Source organism: Lasioglossum baleicum, unplaced genomic scaffold (assembly GCF_051020765.1).
Source record: "Lasioglossum baleicum unplaced genomic scaffold, iyLasBale1 scaffold1172, whole genome shotgun sequence".
Lineage (NCBI taxonomy): Eukaryota > Metazoa > Arthropoda > Insecta > Hymenoptera > Halictidae > Lasioglossum > Lasioglossum baleicum.
The window spans coordinates 20,001-32,500 of NW_027470231.1; positions in this window are offsets into that span (position 1 = coordinate 20,001).

Consider the following 12,500-nt stretch of genomic DNA (forward strand, 5'->3'; position numbering starts at 1 on the left):
ATTTCAATTTTCTTTTTTTTTTTTCATTTCGACGCTAAGAATCATACGCTTGATCGAACGAGAGAGACAGAGAGAAAGACATGCAATCTAGAATCGTTTGAATTTCACTTGAGAAACGCAACTATATAACGAGACATAACTCTCTAATAAAAACACGCGATAATTATTTATTATTTATTTATTTATTTATTTATTTATTGTTAATGCCGCGCGAACCTGGTAGAGAAAGTATACGAATATCGCGTCACGACGACGTACGATCCACCGAGACCACCGCGGACGTACTTATCCAAGCGTGTGTCTGTATACTCGAAGAATTTCAAAGTTCCAGCGGCGTATTGCTTTCATTTTGTAGCGGCGTATTGCTTTCGATCCCAGCGGCGTATTGCTTTCGACTGTAGCGGCGTATTGCTTTCGACTGTAGCGGCGTATTGCTTTCGATCCCAGCGGCGTATTGCTTTCGTCTGTAGCGGCGTATTGCTTTCGATCCCAGCGGCGTATTGCTTTCGTCTGCAGCGGCGTATTGCTTTCAGTTCCGGCGGCGTATTGCTTTCGTCTGCAGCGGCGTATTGCTTTCAGTTCCGGCGGCGTATTGCTTTCGTCTGCAGCGGCGTATTGCCTTATTCACAGCGGCGTATTGCTTCTATTCACAGCGGCGTATTGCCTTATTCACAGCGGCGTATTGCCTCTATTTACAGCGGCGTATTGCCTTATTCACAGCGGCGTATTGCCTCTATTTACAGCGGCGTATTGCCTTATTCACAGCGGCGTGTTGCTTCTGCTTACAGCGGCGTATTGCCTTATTCACAGCGGCGTATTGCCTCTATTTACAGCGGCGTATTGCCTTATTCACAGCGGCGTGTTGCTTCTACTTACAGCGGCGTATTGCCTTATTCACAGCGGCGTATTGCCTCTATTTACAGCGGCGTATTGCTTCTATTCACAGCGGCGTGTTGCTTCTGCTTACAGCGGCGTATTGCCTTATTCACAGCGGCGTATTGCCTCTATTTACAGCGGCGTATTGCCTTATTCACAGCGGCGTGTTGCTTCTACTTACAGCGGCGTATTGCCTTATTCACAGCGGCGTATTGCCTCTATTTACAGCGGCGTATTGCCTTATTTACAGCAGCGTACTGCTTTCAGTTACAGCGGCCCATTTCCAGAGTTCCAGCGGCGTATAGCTTCATGTTGTAGCGCCGTACTGCTTCATCTTCTAGCAGCGTATTGCCGGAGTTCTAGCAGCATATTCCTTATATTATTAGAACAATGTAGCTGAAATAACCAATTATCCCATACGAATGCCACCTGAAAATAATACATGTGATTTAAAAGTAAAAAATTAAAATATAAATTTTTTATTTTATTAATAAGATACGAATAATATAATACAATATCAACATATTGTATTATTTCAACCAATTACATGTTGTTTTATTGACAATGCCCAACACCGGCATCCCAATATCCGCACAAATCCACAGACATGGTTCGAACGAAAAAAAAAAAAGGGACAGAGGGAATCTCGTTAATCCAAACACGCGCATCGCAAACATATCCGGGGACGATCTACCTAACAGTACAGACCAAAACTGACTCCCGCCGTTTACCCGCACGACCGATAGAACACGATTAGTACACGTCGAAATATAACTCGGAACATTATTTCTCAATAACTCGATAAATACTCATCCGAGCGCTTTCATACTTGATATTTGTCTTCAAAATGCTTTACCACACGATGATCTAATATTTATAATTGTCCGAGTAAGCCGGAAAGATAAGTTTACTCTTGGCGGTCGGAGCAATATTTCACAAAAACTGGAGCAATACGCGTTCGAGAGCTTTGAAACTCGAGAAATATTGATGACAAGCGGTATCGTGCGTGGATATAACGATTAAAGTCGTGCGGGAGCTCGGGGAGAAAAGTTTACTCTTGGCGGTTGGACTTAGAAAAATTTCGCTCGAGCTCCTTCGCACGGCGATCCGACGCGCCTCGGCGCGCGAACGATTCGTTCGAGCGGCCGAGCAAGCGATGCGCTCCGAACATTATTCTCAGTTTATTCGATAAATACTCATCCGAGCGCTTTCATACTTGATATTTGTCTTCAAAATGCTTTACCACACGATGATCTAATATTTATAATTGTCCGAGTAAGCCGGAAAGATAAGTTTACTCTTGGCGGTCGGAACAATATTTCACAAAAACTGGAGCAATACGCGTCCGAGAGCATTGAAACTCGAGAAATATTGATGACAAGCGGTATCGTGCGTGGATATAACGATTAAAGTCGTGCGGGAGCTCGGGGAGAAAAGTTTACTCTTGGCGGTTGGACTTAGAAAAATTTCGCTCGAGCTCCTTCGCACGGCGATCCGACGCGCCTCGGCGCGCGAACGATTCGTTCGAGCGGCCGAGCAAGCGATGCGCTCCGAACATTATTCTCAGTTTATTCGATAAATACTCATCCGAGCGCTTTCATACTTGATATTTGTCTTCAAAATGCTTTACCACACGATGATCTAATATTTATAATTGTCCGAGTAAGCCGGAAAGATAAGTTTACTCTTGGCGGTCGGAGCAATATTTCACAAAAACTGGAGCAATACGCGTCCGAGAGCATTGAAACTCGAGAAATATTGATGACAAGCGGTATCGTGCGTGGATATAACGATTAAAGTCGTGCGGGAGCTCGGGGAGAAAAGTTTACTCTTGGCGGTTGGACTTAGAAAAATTTCGCTCGAGCTCCTTCGCACGGCGATCCGACGCGCCTCGGCGCGCGAACGATTCGTTCGAGCGGCCGAGCAAGCGATGCGCTCCGAACATTATTCTCAGTTTATTCGATAAATACTCATCCGAGCGCTTTCATACTTGATATTTGTTTTCATTATGCTTTACCACACGATGATCTAATATTTATAATTGTCCGAGTAAGCCGGAAAGATAAGTTTACTCTTGGCGGTCGGAGCAATATTTCTCAAAAACTGAAGCAATACGCGTCCGAGAGCTTTGAAACTCGAGAAATATTGATGACAAGCGGTATCGTGCGTGGATATAACGATTAAAGTCGTGCGGGAGCTCGGAGAGAAAAGTTTACTCTTGGCGGTTGGACTTAGAAAAATTTCGCTCGAGCTCCTTCGCAGGGCGATCCGACGCGCCTCGGCGCGCGAACGATTCGTTCGAGCGGCCGAGCAAGCGATGCGCTCCGAACATTATTCTCAGTTTATTCGATAAATACTCATCCGAGCGCTTTCATACTTGATATTTGTCTTCGAAATGCTTTACCACACGATGATCTAATATTTATAATTGTCCGAGTAAGCCGGAAAGATAAGTTTACTCTTGGCGGTCGGAGCAATATTTCTCAAAAACTCGAGCAATACGCGTCCGAGAGCTTTGAATCTCGAGAAATATTGATGACAAGCGGTATCGTGCGTGGATATAACGATTAAAGTCGTGCGGGAGCTCGGGGAGAAAAGTTTACTCTTGGCGGTTGGACTTAGAAAAATTTCGCTCGAGCTCCTTCGCACGGCGATACGACGCGCCTCGGCGCGCGAACGATTCGTTCGAGCGGCCGAGCAAGCGATGCGCTCCGAACATTATTCTCAGTTTATTCGATAAATACTCATCCGAGCGCTTTCATACTTGATATTTGTCTTCCAAATGCTTTACCACACGATGATCTAATATTTATAATTGTCCGAGTAAGCCGGAAAGATAAGTTTACTCTTGGCGGTCGGAGCAATATTTCTCAAAAACTCGAGCAATACGCGTCCGAGAGCTTTGAAACTCGAGAAATATTGATGACAAGCGGTATCGTGCGTGGATATAACGATTAAAGTCGTGCGGGAGCTCGGAGAGAAAAGTTTACTCTTGGCGGTTGGACTTAGAAAAATTTCGCTCGAGCTCCTTCGCAGGGCGATCCGACGCGCCTCGGCGCGCGAACGATTCGTTCGAGCGGCCGAGCAAGCGATGCGCTCCGAACATTATTCTCAGTTTATTCGATAAATACTCATCCGAGCGCTTTCATACTTGATATTTGTCTTCGAAATGCTTTACCACACGATGATCTAATATTTATAATTGTCCGAGTAAGCCGGAAAGATAAGTTTACTCTTGGCGGTCGGAGCAATATTTCTCAAAAACTCGAGCAATACGCGTCCGAGAGCTTTGAAACTCGAGAAATATTGATGACAAGCGGTATCGTGCGTGGATATAACGATTAAAGTCGTGCGGGAGCTCGGAGAGAAAAGTTTACTCTTGGCGGTTGGACTTAGAAAAATTTCGCTCGAGCTCCTTCGCACGGCGATCCGACGCGCCTCGGCGCGCGAACGATTCGTTCGAGCGGCCGAGCAAGCGATGCGCTCCGAACATTATTCTCAGTTTATTCGATAAATACTCATCCGAGCGCTTTCATACTTGATATTTGTCTTCGAAATGCTTTACCACACGATGATCTAATATTTATAATTGTCCGAGTAAGCCGGAAAGATAAGTTTACTCTTGGCGGTCGGAGCAATATTTCACAAAAACTGGAGCAATACGCGTCCGAGAGCATTGAAACTCGAGAAATATTGATGACAAGCGGTATCGTGCGTGGATATAACGATTAAAGTCGTGCGGGAGCTCGGGGAGAAAAGTTTACTCTTGGCGGTTGGACTTAGAAAAATTTCGCTCGAGCTCCTTCGCAGGGCGATCCGACGCGCCTCGGCGCGCGAACGATTCGTTCGAGCGGCCGAGCAAGCGATGCGCTCCGAACATTATTCTCAGTTTATTCGATAAATACTCATCCGAGCGCTTTCATACTTGATATTTGTCTTCGAAATGCTTTACCACACGATGATCTAATATTTATAATTGTCCGAGTAAGCCGGAAAGATAAGTTTACTCTTGGCGGTCGGAGCAATATTTCTCAAAAACTGAAGCAATACGCGTCCGAGAGCTTTGAAACTCGAGAAATATTGATGACAAGCGGTATCGTGCGTGGATATAACGATTAAACTCGTGCGAGAGCTCGGGGAGAAAAGTTTACTCTTGGCGGTTGGACTTAGAAAAATTTCGCTCGAGCTCCTTCGCAGGGCGATCCGACGCGCCTCGGCGCGCGAACGATTCGTTCGAGCGGCCGAGCAAGCGATGCGCTCCGAACATTATTCTCAGTTTATTCGATAAATACTCATCCGAGCGCTTTCGTACTTGATATTTGTCTTCGAAATGCTTTACCACACGATGATCTAATATTTATAATTGTCCGAGTCAACCGGAAAGATAAGTTTACTCTTGGCGGTCGGAGCAATATTTCTCAAAAACTCGAGCAATACGCGTCCGAGAGCTTTGAATCTCGAGAAATATTGATGACAAGCGGTATCGTGCGTGGATATAACGATTAAAGTCTTGCGGGAGCTCGGGGAGAAAAGTTTACTCTTGGCGGTTGGACTTAGAAAAATTTCGCTCGAGCTCCTTCGCACGGCGATACGACGCGCCTCGGCGCGCGAACGATTCGTTCGAGCGGCCGAGCAAGCGATGCGCTCCGAACATTATTCTCAGTTTATTCGATAAATACTCATCCGAGCGCTTTCATACTTGATATTTGTCTTCCAAATGCTTTACCACACGATGATCTAATATTTATAATTGTCCGAGTAAGCCGGAAAGATAAGTTTACTCTTGGCGGTCGGAGCAATATTTCTCAAAAACTCGAGCAATACGCGTCCGAGAGCTTTGAAACTCGAGAAATATTGATGACAAGCGGTATCGTGCGTGGATATAACGATTAAAGTCGTGCGGGAGCTCGGAGAGAAAAGTTTACTCTTGGCGGTTGGACTTAGAAAAATTTCGCTCGAGCTCCTTCGCAGGGCGATCCGACGCGCCTCGGCGCGCGAACGATTCGTTCGAGCGGCCGAGCAAGCGATGCGCTCCGAACATTATTCTCAGTTTATTCGATAAATACTCATCCGAGCGCTTTCATACTTGATATTTGTCTTCGAAATGCTTTACCACACGATGATCTAATATTTATAATTGTCCGAGTAAGCCGGAAAGATAAGTTTACTCTTGGCGGTCGGAGCAATATTTCTCAAAAACTCGAGCAATACGCGTCCGAGAGCTTTGAAACTCGAGAAATATTGATGACAAGCGGTATCGTGCGTGGATATAACGATTAAAGTCGTGCGGGAGCTCGGAGAGAAAAGTTTACTCTTGGCGGTTGGACTTAGAAAAATTTCGCTCGAGCTCCTTCGCACGGCGATCCGACGCGCCTCGGCGCGCGAACGATTCGTTCGAGCGGCCGAGCAAGCGATGCGCTCCGAACATTATTCTCAGTTTATTCGATAAATACTCAGCCGAGCGCTTTCATACTTGATATTTGTCTTCGAAATGCTTTACCACACGATGATCTAATATTTATAATTGTCCGAGTAAGCCGGAAAGATAAGTTTACTCTTGGCGGTCGGAGCAATATTTCACAAAAACTGGAGCAATACGCGTCCGAGAGCTTTGAAACTCGAGAAATATTGATGACAAGCGGTATCGTGCGTGGATATAACGATTAAACTCGTGCGAGAGCTCGGGGAGAAAAGTTTACTCTTGGCGGTTGGACTTAGAAAAATTTCGCTCGAGCTCCTTCGCACGGCGATCCGACGCGCCTCGGCGCGCGAACGATTCGTTCGAGCGGCCGAGCAAGCGATGCGCTCCGAACATTATTCTCAGTTTATTCGATAAATACTCATCCGAGCGCTTTCATACTTGATATTTGTCTTCGAAATGCTTTACCACACGATGATCTAATATTTATAACGGTCTGGGAACGCTAGGAAGAAAGTTTACTCTTGGCGGTTGGACTTAGAAAAATTTCGCTCGGTCGGAGTTGCTCGCAATGCGCCCGGAACATTATTCTGAGTTTATTCGATAAATATTCATCCTAAAGCTTTGATACTTGATATTTATTGTTAGAATGCGTTATTATACAATGATCTAATATTTATAATGGTCTGGGAACGCTAGGAAAAAAGTTTACTCTTGGCGGTTGGACTTAGAAAAATTTCGCTCGGTCGGAGTTGCTCGCAATGCGCCCGGAACATTATTCTGAGTTTATTCGATAAATATTCATCCTAAAGCTTTGATACTTGATATTTATTGTTAGAATGCGTTATTATACAATGATCTAATATTTATAATGGTCTGGGAACGCTAGGAAGAAAGTTTACTCTTGGCGGTTGGACTTAGAAAAATTTCGCTCGGTCGGAGTTGCTCGCAATGCGCCCGGAACATTATTCTGAGTTTATTCGATAAATATTCATCCTAAAGCTTTGATACTTGATATTTATTGTTAGAATGCGTTATTATACAATGATCTAATATTTATAATGGTCTGGGAACGCTAGGAAAAAAGTTTACTCTTGGCGGTTGGACTTAGAAAAATTTCGCTCGGTCGGAGTTGCTCGCAATGCGCCCGGAACATTATTCTGAGTTTATTCGATAAATATTCATCCTAAAGCTTTGATACTTGATATTTATTGTTAGAATGCGTTATTATACAATGATCTAATATTTATAATGGTCTGGGAACGCTAGGAAAAAAGTTTACTCTTGGCGGTTGGACTTAGAAAAATTTCGCTCGGTCGGAGTTGCTCGCAATGCGCCCGGAACATTATTCTGAGTTTATTCGATAAATATTCATCCTAAAGCTTTGATACTTGATATTTATTGTTAGAATGCGTTATTATACAATGATCTAATATTTATAATGGTCTGGGAACGCTAGGAAAAAAGTTTACTCTTGGCGGTTGGACTTAGAAAAATTTCGCTCGGTCGGAGTTGCTCGCAATGCGCCCGGAACATTATTCTGAGTTTATTCGATAAATATTCATCCTAAAGCTTTGATACTTGATATTTATTGTTAGAATGCGTTATTATACAATGATCTAATATTTATAATGGTCTGGGAACGCTAGGAAAAAAGTTTACTCTTGGCGGTTGGACTTAGAAAAATTTCGCTCGGTCGGAGTTGCTCGCAATGCGCCCGGAACATTATTCTGAGTTTATTCGATAAATATTCATCCTAAAGCTTTGATACTTGATATTTATTGTTAGAATGCGTTATTATACAATGATCTAATATTTATAATGGTCTGGGAACGCTAGGAAAAAAGTTTACTCTTGGCGGTTGGACTTAGAAAAATTTCGCTCGGTCGGAGTTGCTCGCAATGCGCCCGGAACATTATTCTGAGTTTATTCGATAAATATTCATCCTAAAGCTTTGATACTTGATATTTATTATTAGAATGCGTTATTATACAATGATCTAATATTTATAATGGTCTGGGAACGCTAGGAAAAAAGTTTACTCTTGGCGGTTGGACTTAGAAAAATTTCGCTCGGTCGGAGTTGCTCGCAATGCGCCCGGAACATTATTCTGAGTTTATTCGATAAATATTCATCCTAAAGCTTTGATACTTGATATTTATTGTTAGAATGCGTTATTATACAATGATCTAATATTTATAATGGTCTGGGAACGCTAGGAAAAAAGTTTACTCTTGGCGGTTGGACTTAGAAAAATTTCGCTCGGTCGGAGTTGCTCGCAATGCGCCCGGAACATTATTCTGAGTTTATTCGATAAATATTCATCCTAAAGCTTTGATACTTGATATTTATTGTTAGAATGCGTTATTATACAATGATCTAATATTTATAATGGTCTGGGAACGCTAGGAAAAAAGTTTACTCTTGGCGGTTGGACTTAGAAAAATTTCGCTCGGTCGGAGTTGCTCGCAATGCGCCCGGAACATTATTCTGAGTTTATTCGATAAATATTCATCCTAAAGCTTTGATACTTGATATTTATTGTTAGAATGCGTTATTATACAATGATCTAATATTTATAATGGTCTGGGAACGCTAGGAAAAAAGTTTACTCTTGGCGGTTGGACTTAGAAAAATTTCGCTCGGTCGGAGTTGCTCGCAATGCGCCCGGAACATTATTCTGAGTTTATTCGATAAATATTCATCCTAAAGCTTTGATACTTGATATTTATTGTTAGAATGCGTTATTATACAATGATCTAATATTTATAATGGTCTGGGAACGCTAGGAAAAAAGTTTACTCTTGGCGGTTGGACTTAGAAAAATTTCGCTCGGTCGGAGTTGCTCGCAATGCGCCCGGAACATTATTCTGAGTTTATTCGATAAATATTCATCCTAGAGCTTTGATACTTGATATTTATTGTTAGAATGCGTTATTATACAATGATCTAATATTTATAATGGTCTGGGAACGCTAGGAAAAAAGTTTACTCTTGGCGGTTGGACTTAGAAAAATTTCGCTCGGTCGGAGTTGCTCGCAATGCGCCCGGAACATTATTCTGAGTTTATTCGATAAATATTCATCCTAAAGCTTTGATACTTGATATTTATTGTTAGAATGCGTTATTATACAATGATCTAATATTTATAATGGTCTGGGAACGCTAGGAAAAAAGTTTACTCTTGGCGGTTGGACTTAGAAAAATTTCGCTCGGTCGGAGTTGCTCGCAATGCGCCCGGAACATTATTCTGAGTTTATTCGATAAATATTCATCCTAAAGCTTTGATACTTGATATTTATTGTTAGAATGCGTTATTATACAATGATCTAATATTTATAATGGTCTGGGAACGCTAGGAAAAAAGTTTACTCTTGGCGGTTGGACTTAGAAAAATTTCGCTCGGTCGGAGTTGCTCGCAATGCGCCCGGAACATTATTCTGAGTTTATTCGATAAATATTCATCCTAAAGCTTTGATACTTGATATTTATTGTTAGAATGCGTTATTATACAATGATCTAATATTTATAATGGTCTGGGAACGCTAGGAAAAAAGTTTACTCTTGGCGGTTGGACTTAGAAAAATTTCGCTCGGTCGGAGTTGCTCGCAATGCGCCCGGAACATTATTCTGAGTTTATTCGATAAATATTCATCCTAAAGCTTTGATACTTGATATTTATTGTTAGAATGCGTTATTATACAATGATCTAATATTTATAATGGTCTGGGAACGCTAGGAAAAAAGTTTACTCTTGGCGGTTGGACTTAGAAAAATTTCGCTCGGTCGGAGTTGCTCGCAATGCGCCCGGAACATTATTCTGAGTTTATTCGATAAATATTCATCCTAAAGCTTTGATACTTGATATTTATTGTTAGAATGCGTTGTTATACAATGATCTAATATTTATAATGGTCTGGGAACGCTAGGAAAAAAGTTTACTCTTGGCGGTTGGACTTAGAAAAATTTCGCTCGGTCGGAGTTGCTCGCAATGCGCCCGGAACATTATTCTGAGTTTATTCGATAAATATTCATCCTAAAGCTTTGATACTTGATATTTATTGTTAGAATGCGTTATTATACAATGATCTAATATTTATAATGGTCTGGGAACGCTAGGAAAAAAGTTTACTCTTGGCGGTTGGACTTAGAAAAATTTCGCTCGGTCGGAGTTGCTCGCAATGCGCCCGGAACATTATTCTGAGTTTATTCGATAAATATTCATCCTAAAGCTTTGATACTTGATATTTATTGTTAGAATGCGTTATTATACAATGATCTAATATTTATAATGGTCTGGGAACGCTAGGAAAAAAGTTTACTCTTGGCGGTTGGACTTAGAAAAATTTCGCTCGGTCGGAGTTGCTCGCAATGCGCCCGGAACATTATTCTGAGTTTATTCGATAAATATTCATCCTAAAGCTTTGATACTTGATATTTATTGTTAGAATGCGTTATTATACAATGATCTAATATTTATAATGGTCTGGGAACGCTAGGAAAAAAGTTTACTCTTGGCGGTTGGACTTAGAAAAATTTCGCTCGGTCGGAGTTGCTCGCAATGCGCCCGGAACATTATTCTGAGTTTATTCGATAAATATTCATCCTAGAGCTTTGATACTTGATATTTATTGTTAGAATGCGTTATTATACAATGATCTAATATTTATAATGGTCTGGGAACGCTAGGAAAAAAGTTTACTCTTGGCGGTTGGACTTAGAAAAATTTCGCTCGGTCGGAGTTGCTCGCAATGCGCCCGGAACATTATTCTGAGTTTATTCGATAAATATTCATCCTAAAGCTTTGATACTTGATATTTATTGTTAGAATGCGTTATTATACAATGATCTAATATTTATAATGGTCTGGGAACGCTAGGAAAAAAGTTTACTCTTGGCGGTTGGACTTAGAAAAATTTCGCTCGGTCGGAGTTGCTCGCAATGCGCCCGGAACATTATTCTGAGTTTATTCGATAAATATTCATCCTAAAGCTTTGATACTTGATATTTATTGTTAGAATGCGTTATTATACAATGATCTAATATTTATAATGGTCTGGGAACGCTAGGAAAAAAGTTTACTCTTGGCGGTTGGACTTAGAAAAATTTCGCTCGGTCGGAGTTGCTCGCAATGCGCCCGGAACATTATTCTGAGTTTATTCGATAAATATTCATCCTAGAGCTTTGATACTTGATATTTATTGTTAGAATGCGTTATTATACAATGATCTAATATTTATAATGGTCTGGGAACGCTAGGAAAAAAGTTTACTCTTGGCGGTTGGACTTAGAAAAATTTCGCTCGGTCGGAGTTGCTCGCAATGCGCCCGGAACATTATTCTGAGTTTATTCGATAAATATTCATCCTAAAGCTTTGATACTTGATATTTATTGTTAGAATGCGTTATTATACAATGATCTAATATTTATAATGGTCTGGGAACGCTAGGAAAAAAGTTTACTCTTGGCGGTTGGACTTAGAAAAATTTCGCTCGGTCGGAGTTGCTCGCAATGCGCCCGGAACATTATTCTGAGTTTATTCGATAAATATTCATCCTAAAGCTTTGATACTTGATATTTATTGTTAGAATGCGTTATTATACAATGATCTAATATTTATAATGGTCTGGGAACGCTAGGAAAAAAGTTTACTCTTGGCGGTTGGACTTGGAAAAATTTCGCTTCGGTCGGAGTTGCACGCAATGCGCCCGGAACATTATTCTGAGTTTATTCGATAAATATTCAATCTAGAGCTTTGATACTTGATATTTATTGTTAGAATGCTTTATTATACAATGATCTAATATTTATAATGGTCTAGATACGATAGAAAGATAAGTTTACTCTTGGCGGTTGGACTTGGAAAAATTTCGCTTCGGTCGGAGTTGCACGCAATGCGCCCGGAACATTATTCTGAGTTTATTCGATAAATATTCATCCTAGAGCTTTGATACTTGATATTTATTGTTAGAATGCTTTATTATACAATGATCTAATATTTATAATGGTCTAGATACGATAGAAAGATAAGTTTACTCTTGGCGGTTGGACTTGAAAAATGTTCAAAGTGCCGAGATAGTATATGAAAAGTTGAATATTTTGTGTTAAATATCCTGGAAATATAAATATTTATTGTGTTGTACAAAAAAATTTTTCATGCAAAAATTTTTCTAAGTCCCAACAGCCCCGCCGGACGGGCTGTTGC